Below are 19,688 nucleotides of genomic sequence, written 5' to 3' on the forward strand. Positions count from 1 at the left end.
CATCCCATGCTCGTGGCTAGGAAGAATTAATATCGTCAAAATGGCCATCCTGCCCAAAGCAATCTACAGATTTGATGCAATCCCTATGAAACTACCAGCAACATTCTTCAATGAACTGGAACAAATAATTCAAAAATTCATATGGAAACACCAAAGACCCCAAATAGCCAAAGCAATCCTGAGAAAGAAGAATAAAGTAGGGGGGATCTCACTCCCCAACTTCAAGCTCTACTATAAAGCCATAGTAATCAAGACAATTTGGTACTGGTACAAAAACAGAGCCACGGACCAATGGAAAAGACTAGAGAATCCAGACATTAACCCAAACATATATGGTCAATTAATATTTGATAAAGGAGCCATGGACATACAATGGCAAAATGACAGTCTCTTCAACAGATGGTGCTGGCAAAACTGGACAGCTACATGTAGGAGAATGAAACTGGACCATTGTCTAACCCCATATACAAAAGTAAATTCAAAATGGATCAAAGACCTGAATGTAAGTCACGAAACCATTAAACTCTTGGAAGAAAACATAGGCAAAAACCTCTTCGACATAAACATGAGTGACCTCTTCTTGAACATATCTCCCCAGGCAAGGAAAACAACAGCAAAAATGAACAAGTGGGACTATATTAAGCTGAAAAGCTTCTGTACAGCAAAAGACACCATCAATAGAACAAAAAGGAACCCTATAGTATGGGAGAATATATTTGAAAATGACACATCCGATAAAGGCTTGACGTCCAGAATATATAAAGAGCTCACACGCCTCAACAAACAAAAAACAAATAACCCAATTAAAAAATGGGCAGAGGAACTGAACAGACAGTTCTCCAAAAAAGAAATACAGATGGCCAACAGACACATGAAAAGATGCTCCACATCGCTAATTATCAGAGAAATGCAAATTAAAACTACAATGAGGTATCACCTCACACCAGTAAGGATGGCTGCCATCCAAAAGACAAACAACAACAAATGTTGGCGAGGCTGTGGAGAAAGGGGAACCCTCCTACACTGCTGGTGGGAATGTAAGTTAGTTCAACCATTGTGGAAAGCAGTATGGAGGTACATCAAAATGCTCAAAACAGACCTACCATTTGACCCAGGAATTGCACTCCTAGGAATTTACCCTAAGAATGCAGCAATCAAGTATGAGAAAGATCAGAGCACCCCTATGTTTATCGCAGCACTATTTACAATAGCCAAGAATTGGAAGCAACCTAAATGTCCATCGATAGATGAATGGATAAAGAAGATGTGGTACATATACACAATGGAATACTACTCAGCCATAAGAAAAGGGCAAATCCAACCATTTGCAGCAACATGGATGGAGCTGGAGGGTATTATGCTCAGTGAAACAGGCCAAGCGGAGAAAGAGAAATACCAAATGATTTCACTTTTCTGTGGAATATAAGAACAAAGGAAAAACTGAAGGAGCAAAACAGCAGCAGAATCACAGAACTCAAGAATGGACTAACAGGTACCAAAGGGAAAGGGACTGGGGAGGAAGGGTGGGTTGGGAGGGATAAGGGGGGGAGAAGTAGGGGGGTATTAAGATTAGCATGCATGGGGGGTTAGGAGAAAGGGGAGGGCTGTACAACACAGAGAAGGCAAGTAGTGATTCTACAACATTTTGCTATGCTGATGGACAGTGACTGTAAAAGGGTTTATAGCGGGGACCTGGTATAGGGGAGAGCCTAGTAAACATAATATTCGTCATCTAAGTGTAGATTAGTGATACCAAAAAAAAAAGAGGCAGTTCCTGTGTGGTAACCTCCAATGAGTTCTACACAAGGGTATAAAGGGCATATAAAAGTGTAGGCAAAGGGTCTGTTTGTGTTTATACAGAGGATCAATGCCTAATTGGGCTACCCTGAAAATGAACTAAGATACGATATGAAAAAGAACTTCCAACATCAGCACTCTCGGGAAGACTCATGCCAGAAGATGATCATCAAAAAACCCCAACAAAGATCCACGCACTGCTACAGCTGTAGATGCACTCATCCCACCAGTTCCTGGACTTGCCATGGGAATGAGGAAGGAGATATCTAAGCTGGCCTGTGCATACAGTAAAACAACAAATTTGACTGGATCTGTACTGTTGGAACTCAATCAAGAATTAGGAGAAGTGCAAATTGTAGAGCTCCAAAATCTTACAACTACAGACTATTTACTGTTAAAAGAACATAAGGGATGTGAACATTCCCCAGGAATGGGTTGTTTTAATTTGTCTGATTTCTCTCAGACTGTTCAAGTTCAGTTGGACAATATCCACCATATCATAGATAAGTTTTCACAAATGCCTAAGGTGCCTAACTGGTTTTCTTGGTTTCACTGGAGATGGCTGGTAATTACAGGTATGCTTTGGTTATGTAACTATACTCCTATTATGTTAATGTGTGTGCGCAATTTAAGTAGTAGCTTAAAACCTATACATGCTGAAGTTACTCTACAAGAAGATATGTCAAAGAAATAATCAATCTTCCCATGTTTTCTTCAACCTGCTACTATAGCTTTTCTTCTTCCTTCCTAATTACAACCCTTAAATAGAATTCGTGCCTCATATCAAATTTACCGAGTATCATAATTCTTCCAAGTGGTAAAGATACCTCAAGACAAATGCTGGGCATAGAAGCCACAGGGCATAAATATGCAAAGAAGTAAAAAGATAACCTTTTCAAAGATTATTGCTTCTCTCTCACTTACCAACTTTACATTTCCCTGTATGGCCCCGGAAGATGACTGGTTAGCCAGAGACGGGTAAGATTCCTCAAGGGAGGAACAACCTAAGACAGGCACAGTCGCAGGGGGGTCATCAGGTGAGAAATTGGGGATCAACAGAGGTGAGGCTTAGAACCTCACCCCCCCTGTTCTGAGAGAAATCTTCTGCATACGTGGATGTTTTATTGCCCTTGTCTAGCTTGGATTAACACATAGTCTACAGGAACACACCTGATCGTCTACATTTGCTCTCTTACAACACTAAACTATGTTTTCTACCTTTATCTTGTATCTACCTACCACTTCAGCATTTTATTAAAAATAATAATAATAAAGAGAGAAATGTGGTATCCACATATAAATCAAGTATAAAAATCAAATGAGTATTCATATTTGAACTGACTGTTTATAGTTCATAATGCATGAGCAAAACCGAAGGTTTCTGTGATGGCTGCCCTTGTACTGTTCACCATGTAAGAACTTATTCACTATGTAAGAATTTGTTTTCCATGTAAGAACTTGTTTGTTATGCCTCAGAAGATTGGAGACTGACGAAAACTAATTAGGCTTGGGGTGGATTAATGATTGTGCATTGAGCATTGACTCCCCTATACAGAATTTTATTGTTGTTAACAACCATTTGATCAATAAATATGAGAGATGCCCTCACAAAAAAAAAAAATTACACACTTCCAATGGTAAAATAATAAGTAACCGGGATGTAATGAATATAGTCAAGATATTGTAACAGCTTGGTATGGTGATAGCTGGTACCTAGAATTGTCATGTATATAAATGTTGAATCACTATGTTGTACACCTGAAACTAATGTAATGTAATACTGTGTGTCAACTACCCTTCAATAAAAAATAATTATCTACAAAATAATAATAATAATAATAATAATACTATATAGTTTATGACTTTAATATTAATTAAATTATATGATATGCAAAAAAAAAAGGACTCCACTCAAATACAGGTAAGGTAGAATGCATGGGGGCTTTCCAAGGACAGAGGAGGAAGGATTGAGAAGACACACATTTTGAGCAATTCTGGAATATTTCTTGAAGCACATGCATCTAATGGGGCAATGAAGTTGGCATCCAAAATAAAATCCTCTTCCTGAGATAATCACCACTTTGAAGCTGCCTTTCTTTACTGGAGCAATAGTTCTTGCTTGTGAAAGAGTCAATATTAATAACACACAGGAAAATTGCATCATAAATCCCACCTTTGCTTTGCTCTGCATGCTGGCTTTCTTTCATATTGCAGTCAGTCTTGCTCCATATACTGGGACATCTGGCCAAACTCACATCCTTCACATTTTGAGACCAATCACCAAAGCTAGAAGGATGTGACATCAAGACCACCTGCGCATGAGTTATTTGCCTGCTTTGGCCAGAAACATGAGACATGGTACCAAAGGAAGTGGGGAGAGGATCATTAGTACTAAAGTAGGACAAACACAAACACAGTAACCATACCTCTCTCCACCACTTCCCTATGTACTCATTTAGCTCCTACTATGGACCAGGCACTGGACTAGGTTCTGAGCTTCCAACGGTGAGCCCCATCAACTTAGTCCCCACCTTCACTGAACTTATAATTGAGAGTTTCTAGCTAACTCTGGGAACAAGCTACCTAACATCTTCTGAACTTATATCTCACCTGTAAAATGAAGATAATAATATTTACCTTTCATTGGTGTTGCAGGGAAACATAGATATAGCTTTCAGTGTTCAGCATTAGCAGTTCAGGCTGTATGGTGCTCTGCCCAGGGATAGCAGCTGTGGTGCCCCCACTACCTCCAATTCTGTGAGATTTGGGGCTTTGTTCCTGGCTGCACAGCTTTCAAACTCTGTTCCTCAGCCTTGCTGGAGATTCTGTGCACAAGCTAATATCCTTTCATAAATTATCCTCTGCCCAAACCAGTTTTGATTGCTTGCTATGAAAACCTTAACTGATAAAGAAAGTGCTTAATAAATGGTAACTATAGTTACTAATCCCTAAGCCTCTTGTCCCTTTATTAAGAAAAGTACAGCTGAGAGCCATGTAAAGTGGGAGGTGAAAGCAGCAGCCTTCAGAATTAAATCTGACCCAAGCCCTGGACAGGTGGAAGGCAGCCCCAAGTCTGAGGGACAGACAGGGTGAAGAGTCCTTGTCATTTTCTAGGGACCAAAGGAAGTAGGGAGGCAGTTCTGCCTTCCACATGCAGAGGTAAAATAATGATTTCTCCAAAGGGGCATTCATGCACTGCATGATTAAAAGTAATAAGATGCTGCTCCTCTGACTCCAGATTTAATTTCAGACACTTAAATGTGTTATGGCCTTTCAATTGAGTTCTGTACCTTAAGTGGAGCAGGAAGGTAGGGAATCTTAGACTTTCCTTGTCATTCAGGAGACATTAGAGGGAGCCAAGCCCACATCCCTGACCTTCAAAGGATGGGCACTGAAGATGACCACCCCACTAGCCCACGACCTTGACCTTGATAGGGCACAGGTGGTCTTCACATGCAGAAAAGTCTCCAAATTTTGCCAAACTGATGTTGAGATGATGCATCTATCAGACAGCCCTGGAAGCGCAGCAGGAGAAATGTGAGTGGGTCAATGGCTGAGCACACACCTGAGAGGAATTACCTGTCTTCCCACAAACACACCTGGCTGGTAGTCCAATGGCCTTGGAATTTACCTGGTCTCATTCCTCTTGCTCCATCCTCACTCATCCCATGATGCATATCCCTCCAGAGTCTGCTGCTTATATCCTGTGCTACTTTAAAGTTAACCTCCATCAGCCTCAGTTTCCCCACCTTTAAAACAGGGTTGGTTGTATCTAAGATACTAAGACTATTACATGCATTGTCTATAAAATACTAAGAGGATATAAAATGGTTAGCCATAATCTCACATTAAAAGATCAATAAATACAATGAATGGTGTCATTATCCTCACCTCACCAGAGCTGGGGTAGTATGTTGTGGATAAAATAAAATTTCCTATGCCAAGATTCTCACCTGGCCCTGGTTGGTTAGCTCACTACACATGTGTGGGCAATGCGTTGCTGTTGACTCTATATAAAGAGTTCCACCCAGTGCTCTGGGTGACATGGTGGCACAGCTGCAAGGCTGCAGGAGAGCAGAGCAGAGGCTGGAGTGGTGGCAGCACCAAGGACAGAGACTGGGATGGCTGTGCAGGCCCAGAGGCCCAGAGGCAGAGACTGGCTTGCTGCATGCAGACTCGCTCTGGGTGGACGAGATTTTAGTGATTGACCTGCCACTGGGCGAATAAAGTTGGGTATAACCCTTTCACCCCAAGAACGTTTTACTGTCATTTTTCTGGTCACACTGAATCCATAGTGAACTTGCCCGGGGCTGGAACCCACTGGCAAGACACATGTACAGCTTTCTTTGCTGATGTGGCCCTTGTGGCTCTGTCTCACCTCTTCCCTTCTGTATCCCTAGACAGAGAGCTGAGGAGAAGCCCAGGGACAATGACTGGGTCCCCACAGCTCACACCCCAAGGCAGAGTTCATTGAGTGATGCAGGGACCCCCTTGACCCAGCCCCCGCTCCAGAGAATGGCACCCATGTGTGATCCCCCTCTGGGCTCCCAGTGGCTGGTCTAGGCACCCAGAGGAGTCTCCTCATTGGCACGCTGAGCTGTGACCATTCTCAGAATCCTCACTGTGGTGCTGCCTCCAATGGCAGGAGTAAGACTTGGGGGAGCCATGGTGAGGGCACGGAGACTCTGCAACACACACCGGAGTTCAGAGCCCGTTGGGCCATAGGTATGCAGCCGTGGCTGGTTTGGGAACAGGACAGAATGTTAAAGCCAAGTTTAAATTCTGGCATTTAAATTGGGGTGAGGGATACCAAGATGGCCTTAATGTTTCCCCTAAGCTTGACTGAACTTTAGACAGGCTTCTTGCTAATATAGGTCCCTCATTTCCCTTTTCTTAGAGCATTTACTTTAGAAAACTTGTGATAGTAAATTCTTCCTCTGCCCCTTTGAGATGCAAATCTTCTCCCAGCCAATTATAATCCAGGAATGTCTTTCTCAAGCACCTGAGAGTCTCAGTCACCAAGAGATGATTAGAGTCACTTCCCAGTCTCTCTGGGTGGGCAGGAGCCCAACTTTGACAAACACCAACTAGCAGCCACAGTTGGCCTGACACCATGGACCACCTTCCCGCTGAAGTCCTCCGGTGCCTCTCCATGAGCTCAGCCTCTTGAGCTTGAAACCTCTCCATCTTTCATTTCAGTAGAATCGTGTTCCGTCTTCCTCCTCAGCAACGATGATCTTGACCTCTGTTACAATAGTTTTGAATAAAGGCTTCCTTGACTGTTTAACTCTATCAAGTGCAATTTTTCTTTGGCAAGGGTGAGCACAGGAACCATTTAGAAGCTGTTATAATTTGATGAGAGGATACAAAGAGGCAAAGTAGAGCTGGAAAGTGTGGTTTGGATGTGAAAGAAGGGAGGGAAAAAAATTTAGAAGATGGAGCAACTCTCTGCTGCCCTTCACTTCTGGACAATAGTATCCTGTACCTGTCTCAGAGGCCAGGAAAGAAACAAGGATGGGATGGAAAGACAGGACAATGAGCTCATTTATTTTAGCGTGTTGATGAAAGTTCCTTGGGTAGATGTCCAACGTGGAGTTGGAGATGAGGCAGAGACCAAGGTACAATAGTATATACATTTCTCTTCTTCAAGGTAAGATATTTTTTATCATTACAAAAGTAATACATACATAGTAGAAAGTTGGGACACAAATAATTACAAAGTAAGAAACAAACACCCAGAACCTCCACGAAAAGGCAGAAGTAATCTGTACCTACAGTGCAAGCCAGCTGGAAGGGGAGACATGAGAAAAGGGATTCTTGTAATTCATGGGACAGTTGCTGTGAGAGGGCATGAGGCAGAAGCTATGGGAGGACAACAAAGGAATGAGCACGACTCTGAGAGGAAGGGGGTGGAGAAAATGTCCTCAGTAGGTGACATTCATGCTAGAGTTTAAAGTATGAGTTTGACAGTTTAATGAAGAGAGTGGAAAGCCAAGCCACACTGGGAGAAGACTTATGCTCTAGGATAGCCATCAAATAATTCACATCCACAGTTATAAAGAACTCCTACAAAGCAATACAAAATAGCATATAACCTAATTTTTTAAATGGACAAAACACTTAATAGGTACTTCCCCAAAATAGGTGTTTACATGGCCAGTAAACACATTAAAAGGTGCCCAGCTTTACTGGTTACTGAAGAAATGCAAATTAAATCCAAAGTCCTCTATCGACATAAGCCCAGTAGAATGACTAAAATTACAAATGTCAAATGTTGATAGGGCTGTGGAACAACTAGAACTCTTGAACTTTTCCGGTGGAAGTATAAATTAGTAAAGCAACTTTAGGAAACTGTTTTGTAGTATCTACTAAAGCTAATAAATAGCAATCTATGAAACAGCAATTCCACTTTTACTTATAAATCCAACAGAAAGGGGATGTATGCTAACCAAAAAACATGTAAATGAATGATAATGACAGCAGAAGTCATAATAATCTCCAGTTGAAACAACCCCAAAGCCCATCGATAGTAAAATGAATGAAGTGTGATATGTTCATTAGACACAGGGAACAATGAAAATGAATAAACTACAGGTAAACAACACAAATGAATTACACAAACATAATATTCAGAAAAACAGCCAGATATAAAATAGTGTGCATTAATGATTCCATTTACATAGTTTAAAAAATTGTCAAGATTAATCTGTGGTGTTGCAAGTCAGAATAGTGGATATTCCTTAGGGCAGGGAATTGTAACAAGGAGGTTCCTTAATCTGGATTTCTTAATCTGGGTGCTAATCACTCCATGTGTTTGCTGTGAAGATCCATCAAGCTTAAAATGTACAATGTGTGCATTTCTTCTGTATGCATGTTACACTTCATAACATTTACATTAAGCAAAAGAGAAGTGAAGGGTTGGGCTCATCTTTCCTGAATGCAAGTAGCCTTGGGGAGGAGTGGCTCCAGGAACTGGACCTTGTGCTTCATAACTGCCTCCACAGTCTTCCCTTAAAAGAAAAAGTCTGGAAAGAAAAGTGGGTTGGAGGAGCAGACATCAGAATTCCTCAAAGAGGAACAAAGAAGAGGGAGCCTGCAAGAAAGAATACATGAGGAAAAAGATGGAAATAATTAGAACGAAGTGGGGGAAATGCTTAGAAAGTCTGCAGGCTAGAAACTGACAGAGAGAAGCAGGACAATGCCTAGAAAATTCCAGGGGTTTTGTTCTCTAACTCTTATGTAAGATACAGTGTGACTGAGAATATTCAGAACACAGAAGCCTGCAAAGGGCCCAGTTGCTCCTCCACTGTTTTGATTCAAGTGGAGTGGGCTTCATGCTGAGGCAAGTGGATGTTCTCGTGAGAGTCTCAGGGAAGAAGGGAGATACAATAAGGATTTAGAACTCTTAGGACTAAAGAAAACCCCTTCATCATTTTCCACCTTTCCTCCTCTCCCACCAACCCTGACCCTCACCACAGCCTCAGAGGGCTAAATACCAAAACTACCATGGGCACCCTGAGCCCCTCCACCTCCACCTCCCCTCCTCCCCAACCTTGCCGCCTGTCAGCTTGCCAAATGTTTCCCCGTCCCACTGATGCCTTGACAGGAAAGGCTGCAGAGCACTGGGCTCAGTGACAGAGGTCTTCACCCTGTGGGCTTTGATGGGATTGGAGAGGAATCCAGCATCACCCGCCGCTGTCAGGTCTGCAGGGCACTGAGTGATCCCCACGCGGGAGCAGCTTCAGCTGCTCAGACATCAGGAAGGCCCTTACAAATTTGCTTTTCTATTTCAGATTCCCAGGAAGGTGACAGCTCTTCTCTTCCCAAGTTAAAAGATTGGAGGTCAGAGGCCAGGATACATAAGAAACCCTTGCATCTTCCCAAGGGCCCATCGCTGTGGAGGAGCTGGAACCAGGCCCCAAGGTCATGGGGAGGAACACAGCTGACTTACTCAGGCAAAGGCTGCAGAGCCTCCCATGAAGGACTAAGCTTCTTTTGAAGGTGCAGGTATTTCTGCCTCTCCTTGACCCATAGGTTGCCCAAAGACTCACCTGCTAGCTCAAGATACCCCAGCTTCTGGGTCATGAGATGAAGAGAGAATTCTAGTCCAGTGATTCTCAAAGTGGGTCTCCTGACCAAGACCTGAAAATTCACTAGAAATGCACATTCCTGGGCCCCTTCCCAGACTTGCAGAATCAGAAACTCCAGAGGTGAGGTCCAGCGATCTGTTAAGTCCCAGGTAATTGTGTGCAAGCTCATGTAGGAAACACACAGCCAAGTATAGAAGACCTGGACCCCACTTACCTGCCCTCTAGGACCTTCAGAATTTCTTCTGAGAAATGGGAAGATTTATACCTTATCTGCCTGAAGGCTGAGGAATCCTAGATTAAATCTCTTGAGGAAGCTCTCTTTCAGCTTTAATATCTATCACTCAATGGCTTCTAAGTATGCTGTACTCTTCCTGGGGTAGAGCTAGCAGGAATGTATTTGTTATTCAGGCCTGGTACTGATTGGACAGCCCCAGGGATTTGAGTTAATGCTGGAGCAGCTGAAATACAACAAGGAGCAATAAATGCTAGGATGTCATAGTGTCCTACAGAGACAGACAAACCCTTCTGAGTCCCCACACTTCTCCCCTAGTACTTACAAATCAACACATGCCACAGCATCAGCTGGGGGACAGGAAGAGAGGAGAGTCTCCCATTTGGCTGACAGATACCTTGAGACAAGCCCCAGGAAAAGCAGGCTGCAGGGATTGCTCTGCCTCTGTTATTTCAACCACCTTCCACTCTCCTGCCCCCAGACCTGAAGCACGAAAGCCAGCCTATCTAAAATAAATCCACCACAGTCTGTGCCAAAGAGATTTGTTCTCCTGAATTTGTCCCACACTGAAAACTGCACATATCTAAGGTTTAAGAGCTTATGTTAGGAGAAATTGAACATTATCTCAGGATAATGTTTCCCTACTGCTACTTAAATTTCCAGAGCCATTTACAAAAATTAAACATCAATGGGAAGCCAAGTCCTTTATTTATGGAGCCAGCAATAGCCATTGATCCTATGATAATGTTATTATTTTTCCTATTGCTCTTGTCAGTGTGCATTTCATCATCATTGGGTTGGATGAGTATAGGATGGCACGGGAATGGAATGTTTATTGACTTGCAGTTTCTTGGCACTTTAAAAATGTCTGTGAATCTATCTTAGGGCCTTTAGAAAGCTAGTTATGCACAAACACATAGGAGCATATTAAAGCCCTTAGTTAATTGGTGGTTCTTAATAATTGCTTCTTGGATTTTTTTTTTTAATGTGACGCTTGGATTTTCTTTTATATGATCAGCCTTTTCTTAATACTTACAGAATTTAGTCACACACCTTGAAGTTAGGTTAAATGACATTCAAGCCACTCAGCACCCACAGGTGAGGCAGAGGACTCCTTGGGCCCCTCTGTAAACTAGGCAAATGGGGACAATAACTTCATGTACAAGAAAAACAGGCTTGGTCAAGAACATGAGACAATGCTGACTCATTCCGGACCCACAGAGAAGCTAGAGCCAGGGGGGAAGGGCCCATCATACACCTGCAATTGTAGCTTATCTGATGGATCAGAAGGGAGGGAGAGAGAAGCACCATGGGTCAGCAGGATTGAACTTGGGACATCAGGTAAGAATGGACACTTGACAGGGGCCGGTGAGCAAGAAGCCCTGGGTTTCCCTTCCGCTCACACACTGTGAACAGAGGCAGTAAGGGGTTTAATCCCAATCACTAAAGGAGATGCCTACGAGGTCCTGGGACATTCTCCTTCCTCCGTCTGACACACACACACAGGGAGTTCAGGCTGCTGAGAATCGAGGTCTAGGTAAAAGGTCTCTAGCAGATGTTGCAGGCAAGTGTGAGGAAAGGAGAAATAGCAGCTAGCCCAGTGAATTAGAGTGTGGTTTCCACAGCAACACACACACCCCCTGATGTGATATCCAAGGCAGTGTCCTTCCCTGACAAGGTCAGTCCTTCCTTCTGCATTCTGGGTCTCTTCCCTGGTCTTTGCAGGATATCAGTTAGCACTTGTGTCTTCTCTACGGCCAGCCCTTTCCTCTCAATCTCCCCAAAACTCTTAAAAAGGCTCCAGTCTTCCCCACCTTAAAAATATCTTCCTTCCACTCCACGCCTTCTGCAGCAACAGCCCCCTCTCCTCCTCCTCACACCCAAAGTTTTCTAAAAAGTTATCTAGCCCTGCAGTCTCCATATGCTCCCTCTCACTTACTCCTCCATTCATTCCCCCTTTCTTCCATCACAGGCTTTAAGAAGCCCCTGTGAACAACAGGGGACCTCTTTGTTGCTAAAGTCCAAGGATAGTGTTCGGTCCCCATCTTACCTGAAACCTCCAGAGCCGGCAAGATATTCCCCTCACCTGGGCTCCTTCGGGCTCCTGGGACTCTGCAGGGCCCTGAATTCCCTCCCAACTCCCCCACTGTTCCTTTAAGTTCTTTCCAGGTTCTCAGCCAACAGGCTAGAGTCCTACAGCCTTTGAGAGTCATCCTTGATGCCGTCTCCCCCAACCCCCACCAAAAACATCAGGATTTCTTGTAAATTTAGGCTCTTTGGTATTTGTTTATTCTGTCCACTTCTGTATATGGCTTCCCTCCTCTCCCCTGTTGAGAGCTGCATTGCAAAGTAATTCACTTAAGGTCATGCAGCTAACTAGTGGCCACTGGAAGGAGGGACCCAATATCTGATCCCTTGGTGCATTGATCTTCCCTCCCTATGCTAATATAACCACACTTTATCCAGAAAAGCCAAAAATTAATTATGAATATGATGTCATTTATCTTCAAGATAGTGTTGAGGAAGAATAGGGGAAGGTGGGGTTCCCTAGAAGCAGAAATGCCTCCCTCTGAGTTGGCAGGATTAGAAAAACCAAGCCAAGATTCCACGGATGTCCTCAGAAAACCTTCCTGAGGACAATTCTCCTGGGAACTTGACAAAAACTGAGCCTCCAACTCCCTCCATGTCATCTGGGTAACAGAAGGAGCTGGTGACAACCAAGGAAGGAAGGCAACAAGAAAGATTCAAATCTCAAAGGCTTGGTGGCAACTGTCAGAAAGAGGTGAGAAGAGCGGATGAGACAGCCCCACCCACTGGCATAACCAGTCCGTGAAGACTGTCATGTGAAAGACACAGCAGACGTGCTCTGAGTGGCTCCAGGAGGCAAAATGAAGACTCAAGAGAAGAAGTTCCTGAGAGACAGATTTCAGCCCATTATGGAGAAGCTCATGGGAGCTGGGCAAAGTGCCAACAAGGACATGGGCAGGAGAGATGCTTCCATCCAGGCTGCATGCCATCTTCTTCTGCCTGTTGTCGGGGAGACTCCTGCACAAGGGTGAGCCAGATGAAGCGAGAGGGGTTTTCATACCATGTCTCCTGCCTATGGCTACAACGGCCCTGAGCATCTTGGCCTGCTCAGCAGCACTGAGAGACCAGTGGACAGGGCTTACTCCCTACTTATAGAAGGGGGAACTCAGGCTTGTAAAAGTTAGGTATATGACCTTGACCACACAGCAAACTGAAGGAGGATCTAAGCTTTCATTTGTCCTCTCTGCACGGTTTTACGGAACACTGCTATGTTGTACACACAGCAGTAAGCATGGTGGACAGAAACTGAAAAGGTTACTCATGTCACCAAGGAGATGGGGGTGGGGAGACATATTCATGCAGGCAAATAACACACAGTGAGATGGGAGGGGAGTTAGTGAGCTGAACATGGACGAGGGACCTAGCCTGCTACAAGGGAAAGAAGGGGCCAAAAAACAATGGACTAGAACCGAGTCTTGAAAAATCAGTGAATAGAACTCAACTAAGTGAAGAATAGGGGTGGAGGAAACATGTGGAGGGTCCACCAGGCTCTCCTTTAGCAGGACTGAGCTCCCATTGTCCAGCCTCTGGGAGCGTTCACGGCTGCAGTTTGCAGCTGCAGTTCACAGATGCCTCCTCTTCAGGACAATTGCTCCCGGCCAAGGGGAGGCACCTCACCTGGGCAGTCACACAACCCATCTCAGGGGTATCCACTGTCCAGTGACTCACCAACACAGAGGTCCAGGGACCCTGCCTGAAACTGGGGCAATCCCTGTGGTGCAGTTTGCACTGAGAGCTCCCTGTCGGGCTGGTTGAGAACATGTCATTGCTTAACTCCTTCCCCTCCTCTGCCCCCTCCCTTCCCTTCCCTTCTCCTCAGATGACTCCCTTAAAAAATCATGTGACTCCCTGTCTTCCTTACTGCTTTTAGGGAACCTGACCCAAGTCATAGGGGAAGGATGTTCTAGGCAGAGAGAACAATGCATGCAAAGGCATGGCTGTGAATGAGCAGTGCAGGGCAGGCAGCAGTGAGGTGGGCAGGGAGAGCTGCAGAGTGGTATGGTATAAACTACCCAGGTAGGCAGACAGGGCCACAGTCCCCTCTGTGACATGTAGCCAGTCACATCCCACCACTCCACACTACTAAGCTAACCTCTGATATCCTACGTGACTGCTTTAAGTGCCACATTTCAGAGCACATCTAGGCCACGATGTGAATTTACAGAGGAAGGAGTTACAAAGCAAGATTCCTTGATTTATTCACCAGCATTTTACAGAGCAGGAACAAAGGCGATCCCCTGGAGGTTCCTGATTCTCAGACCACAGGGCCTCTGTGGAGCTCACCCCCGACTCAGCTTGTGGGAGAGCGCATGGTCTCGATGGGCTATTTCTGTCCTCCTTGCGTCTCCACAAACAGTGGCCTCCTGCCCCCTTCATTGGCTCCATCTGCTTTGCCCGCTGTCCTTCCTGGCTTCTATTCATAAGGTTTTGCCCCTGGGTCTCTGTTAGCACTCAGTTTTCAATTCTGAAACTTTCCAAAGCCACTGAAGCTCTTTAATCACAAAGTTGGGCTAACAAGGAAAGAATGCTAATTAGGAACTTGCATTTTGTGAGTTCTGGGGAGGCTAGAGGTGGATGTGTTTCTTTTGTCTCTTAGGCCATTAGCACAGAAGCAACACGGGAGAAGCAGAAAATAAAATGTGGTCCCGAATATGAGAAATCAATCCCAGAAATATACACATTCCTAAGCAAATGAGGGACCTCTGGACTTCAAAAACTAAGGATAATAGCCCAACTGGAGGCAACTGAAACATAGTCATTTTTACTTAGGAAGCAGAGACCTGGTCAAAGGTAGATAGAAACTTGTCCCAAGCAGCCAGATGGGGCTCAAGCAATGAAGGACAGGTCCCAGGCAAGGCCCAGCCCCTGCATCTCTGCTCAGGTTCAGAATGCAATCCCATTTCACAGCCCTCTATTTTCCAGGCCCTCTGCTGTCCCCAGAATGACAGACAGGAACAAGACACAGTTCTTGCCCTCTGAGCCTAGAAGGAGAAACTGATACACAAAAAAATATTCCTAGCCGAGTTGCCTAAACTCTAAAGAAGAAGCATGTTACTTCCTGTGGGCTGGGGTGGGAGACAGGGTAGACTTCCCCACCGCGGAGTGTGTAGAAGACCCTCGTTTCCCTACTAAACAGACATCTACCCATAGCCAGAACACCAGCCACATGTCAAGATTTCATGTCCTTCCCTATCCTGCCTCTTTGGTTACACCAGCAGAACACTTCTGGTTGACTTAGGCCAAAAAACAATCTATTTGAAGATTCTGTGACTGTTCACAGAATCCAGGAAATGGCTGAAGAACTGAACAAGGGACAACACTGGGACCAGAGCAGCTCTGAGGATTTGGGGAGCAGAATTTAATGCCAGCTGGTCAGAGCACCACTGCAAAATCAATGGCTCTAACAGGTATTTCCTAATCTTACCTCACTCCGGGTAAAAGGGCATCTGATTGGATGAGCTAAGGGCATCAGATCAACTACTGCATCCTTCTCTACTCCGTGGGATGAGCAGTGTAGTTCTGTAGAAGAAATGGAGATGCTCTTTCTGAGGAAAGGAGGGCAGAAGGCCTCAGGATCCAGCACAAGGCACATAAGCTACATGGGCTTGCCTGAGACCTTCAGCTAAGAGCTGCCTCTGAGGAGTTCTTGTTACAAAGGCAGAAATTCAGCCCCTTCCCTGGGTACAATGAGACAGAAGTCCCTGGCTGGGGCCCAGGAATCAGTATCTTAATAAGCTCTTAAGTGGCTTTACCAACAGAAGGTCAGTGAACCTGGACCATCTCCTGGGGGAGGTCTGCTGTTAGTGCTCCCTATCAGCCCCCACCAGGGATGGTGTAGGTAAAATTGTAATATTTCCAGAATATCTCACCTGGCTTTGGTGCATCCTCAGGGATGGAGAGAAGTATGGCTTTAGTGCATCTGCATATCAATGGCATTCCTCAGGGATGGGGACGAGTTCATCTCCATACCAGTGAGTAATTACCTGGGCAACCAAGGGCTTATCTGAACTGAGAGGTTAAGGGGAGGGCTGGTTGGCTTCTGCTGAGGAAAAGAGAGAAATGGCCTCGGACTGCAGTTTGTAAGCAACAAATGGGTTTTAAACTTTATTTCTCCCTTTGATTGATTTCGGTTTTACAGGTATTTTGTCCCCAGGATTTCCTCTCCCTGGACTTATAGATGGGCTAAAAAATTGCAATGAAATGTTGATTATTTTCTATCCTTTTGAACTATTTAAATCCATTATAATCATATTATAAGACTTAAGGAAAACAGGGTTGAATGTACTTGCTGCATCCTGGGATATCACCTAATTCAGAAAACACAAGGTTGGAAATACAGCTGACTCTCCACCCTTTACCTGAAAGACCCCTACAGCCACCTGTCTGGATTGCTAGCCAGAGCTGGTGACACCAGAGGGCTCTCATTTCAGGGACCACCCAGAAGTGATCTCAGAGGGAAAGAGGCAAACCTATGGGGCTCCCGGCCACATGTCCAGCCACTGAAATAGTGCTGCTCTGTATCAAGTTCTGTAAGTATTTGTTGAGCAGAGGGAGGGAAAAGGGGAGGGATTTTCTGAGCCACCCCCCAAAATTCCTCTAGAGAACTAATCTATAGAGTACCTTTTCACTAATAGAGAAAGAAGACCAAACAGCCAGTGACTACATCTGGCCGAAGCAGCTCCTGACTTCAGAAATGTTATTCTAACCTGTGAGTGTCTGAGAGGTAGTTACTTTTCATTAATACGAATGAACAAACAAAACACCTTTGTGCCTAAAACTCCTTTTAAAAAATGTGCTGGTCCTTCCAAAAGTATTCCAAAGCCTATGAGCACTTCTGACATTGTGGGTTATAATAAGAAGTACGCACTTGGCCTTCACCTCTATTTCTAGCACAGAACTTCTAAAACCCTAAGTAATGAGAGAGATTAAGGTGTTCCTTGTTATGTTAATGAGGTGACTTTTGAGCTCCTAGGTCACCTAAGGATGGGGGCTGGTTGCCATGGGAACCAACCGTGTGATGGGAGGATTGGATTTTCAGTCCCACCCCTTTACCTCCCGGGATGGGGGAGGAGCTGGAGGCTGAATTGATCACGAATGGCCAATGATTTAATCATCATGCCTTTGTAATGAGGCCTCCCTAAAAACCCAAAAGGCCCAGATTCAGAGAAATTCTGGGTGAACACGTGGAGATTTGGGGAGAATGGCATGCCTGGAGAAAGCATGGATGCTCTGCACCCCTTCCTCTGTACCTTGCCCAGCACATCTCTTCCAGCTGTTCCTGAGTTATATCCTTCTAAAATAAACCAGTGATCTAGTAAGTGAAATGTTTCTCTGGGCCCTATGAGCTGCTCTAGCAAATTAATCAGGCCCAAAGAGGAGGTCATGGGAACCTCTGATTGATAGCTAGTGGGTCAGAAGCAGTGGTAACAGCTGGAACTGGTGTCTGCAGGCAGGGCAGTTGTGTAGACTGAACTCTTGACCTGTGGGATCTGATGATCTGACTAGGTAGATGGTGTTGGAATTGAATTCGGTTGTAGGACACCCCACTGATATCTGAGAATTGCTTATTGCATGAGACACCCCTGCCCCACAGTTGAACCCAGTTTGGGAACCTAATTTAGTGCTAGATTATTTACTATTCATTACTGCCTGGAGAGGGGGATGGTGGTTAAGGAAAAATTCTTCCCTGAGGTCCTCCCTTCTGATTTAAGCCACAGTGTAAGCTGGGAGGAGGGGGCAATTTCAAGGTTTAACAATAGTATCCAACTGATCTTTGCAGGATTGCAAATAAAGGAGGCTGTATCCTCAGGAGCGCTATTAGAACTAAGGTCTCTCAGCTCCTGTTGTTAAAGAACATTCATTACGAGGCTCTCATATAAAATCCTGAGAAGGAAGCAAATATGAGTCTGCAATGTCCTCTGTAGTTCTTATGCAATTGCCACTTGGGGCTAATTAGAGTTGCTTTTGTAATTCACCAGTTATAAATTCCTTCCATTGCTCTCAGAGCACTGTGAGATTGGCCACCCCGAATCATGGTTTTGTGCTGACTCTGCTTGCCCACCCAGTGACCCGAAGTTGGTGGCAATCTTTCTGATGGCCACCGAGTGGTCAGTGGCCCTCATTCACCCTGGGATGCCTTCCCAAATTGTTCCTTGCTGTCCTCTTCTCTGCCGATTGTGTTGAAAGACAACTTTGCAGACTGTGTTAGGCAGCACCTGCCTTATTCTAGGCTGTTATTTGAAATCAGGTTACTGTAGCCTTTATACCCAGAGATGTCTACAGGGCCACGAATTCATTTCCTCATCCACCCTCCTGAATTTGATCAAGGGACAAAAGCGGCTGTAAAGCTTTTGGTGAGGCCTTGGAAGAACAGACAAGAGAGAACCAAGCCAAGTTAATTTCCAAACTGGAAAACAAGTTATTTCAAAATGTTCTTGTCCATGGTAGGAAATGAGACCGTTCACAAAATCTAACATCTGATAATGTGCAAGGATACACGGCACTCATTTACTGAACCTCTGTAAACTATCTGGCTCTTTACATATTTTACTCCCTTTTCATGTCATCCTCCCAATAATGGAGATAGGTGTATATTAACCTTATATTTTATAAAAGATAAAAGTAGGGCATAGGGAAATTAAGTAACTTGCCCAAGACCACACGCCAGTAAGATTTGAACCTGGGGAGATTCCACTTACTCCAAAATCCCTTTCTACATCCTCTATATTTTAAAATCTCTTTGCTTTGACCTGCCAAGCAGCTAAACCAGGAGGTGATTTGGGGTGTTACAAAAGGATTCTTTACTTTCAAAAAGGATTCTCAACAGGGTTCCTTGAAATAGCCAACTCCCCTATTGTGCTGAAAATATAATTTAAGCTACAAAGTTTCCATTTACAAGAAACATTTCTGTACCACATCTGCTGTGTAAAGCTAGAGCAGGATTCTCACATAGTCACTTTCTTTTTTAAATGGAAGCACCAAAGATGTGAGACCAATGAGGTCAAGTGTCCTGAGATCATATACATTCAGTTATTAGTGTAATGTCCTGAACATAGTAAATGCTCAAAACTGTTACCTGCCATTATCATTTTTTTTTCAGGTGTCTCAAACTGCATCTGTGCTAGACTGCAAAAATGGCCATAAATTCCTCCCCTCCCATCAAGAAAGGAAATCTATTTCATATTTGAATCTTAATTGCTCATGTGTTTAGTATTAGCTTTGGCCAATAGGACATTAGCAAATGTAATATAATCAGAGGGTTGATAAATGCTTGGGCATTCTGGCTTGCCCATCCGCTGAGCTTGGGACCCTGACATGAGAGGCAGTCTAATCTGGCCTGCTGCAGAATGAGGGTCATGTGGAGGAGAGCTGGTGTACCCCAAGAAGCACCTCAGCCAGCAGGCATCCAGACCCTGGCTCCAACCTGCCAACCACTAGACATGAGAGCAGCCATTCTAGATCACCCAGTACACCTGCCAGCT

The sequence above is a fragment of the Manis pentadactyla genome, chromosome 14 (assembly GCF_030020395.1).
Source record: "Manis pentadactyla isolate mManPen7 chromosome 14, mManPen7.hap1, whole genome shotgun sequence".
Lineage (NCBI taxonomy): Eukaryota > Metazoa > Chordata > Mammalia > Pholidota > Manidae > Manis > Manis pentadactyla.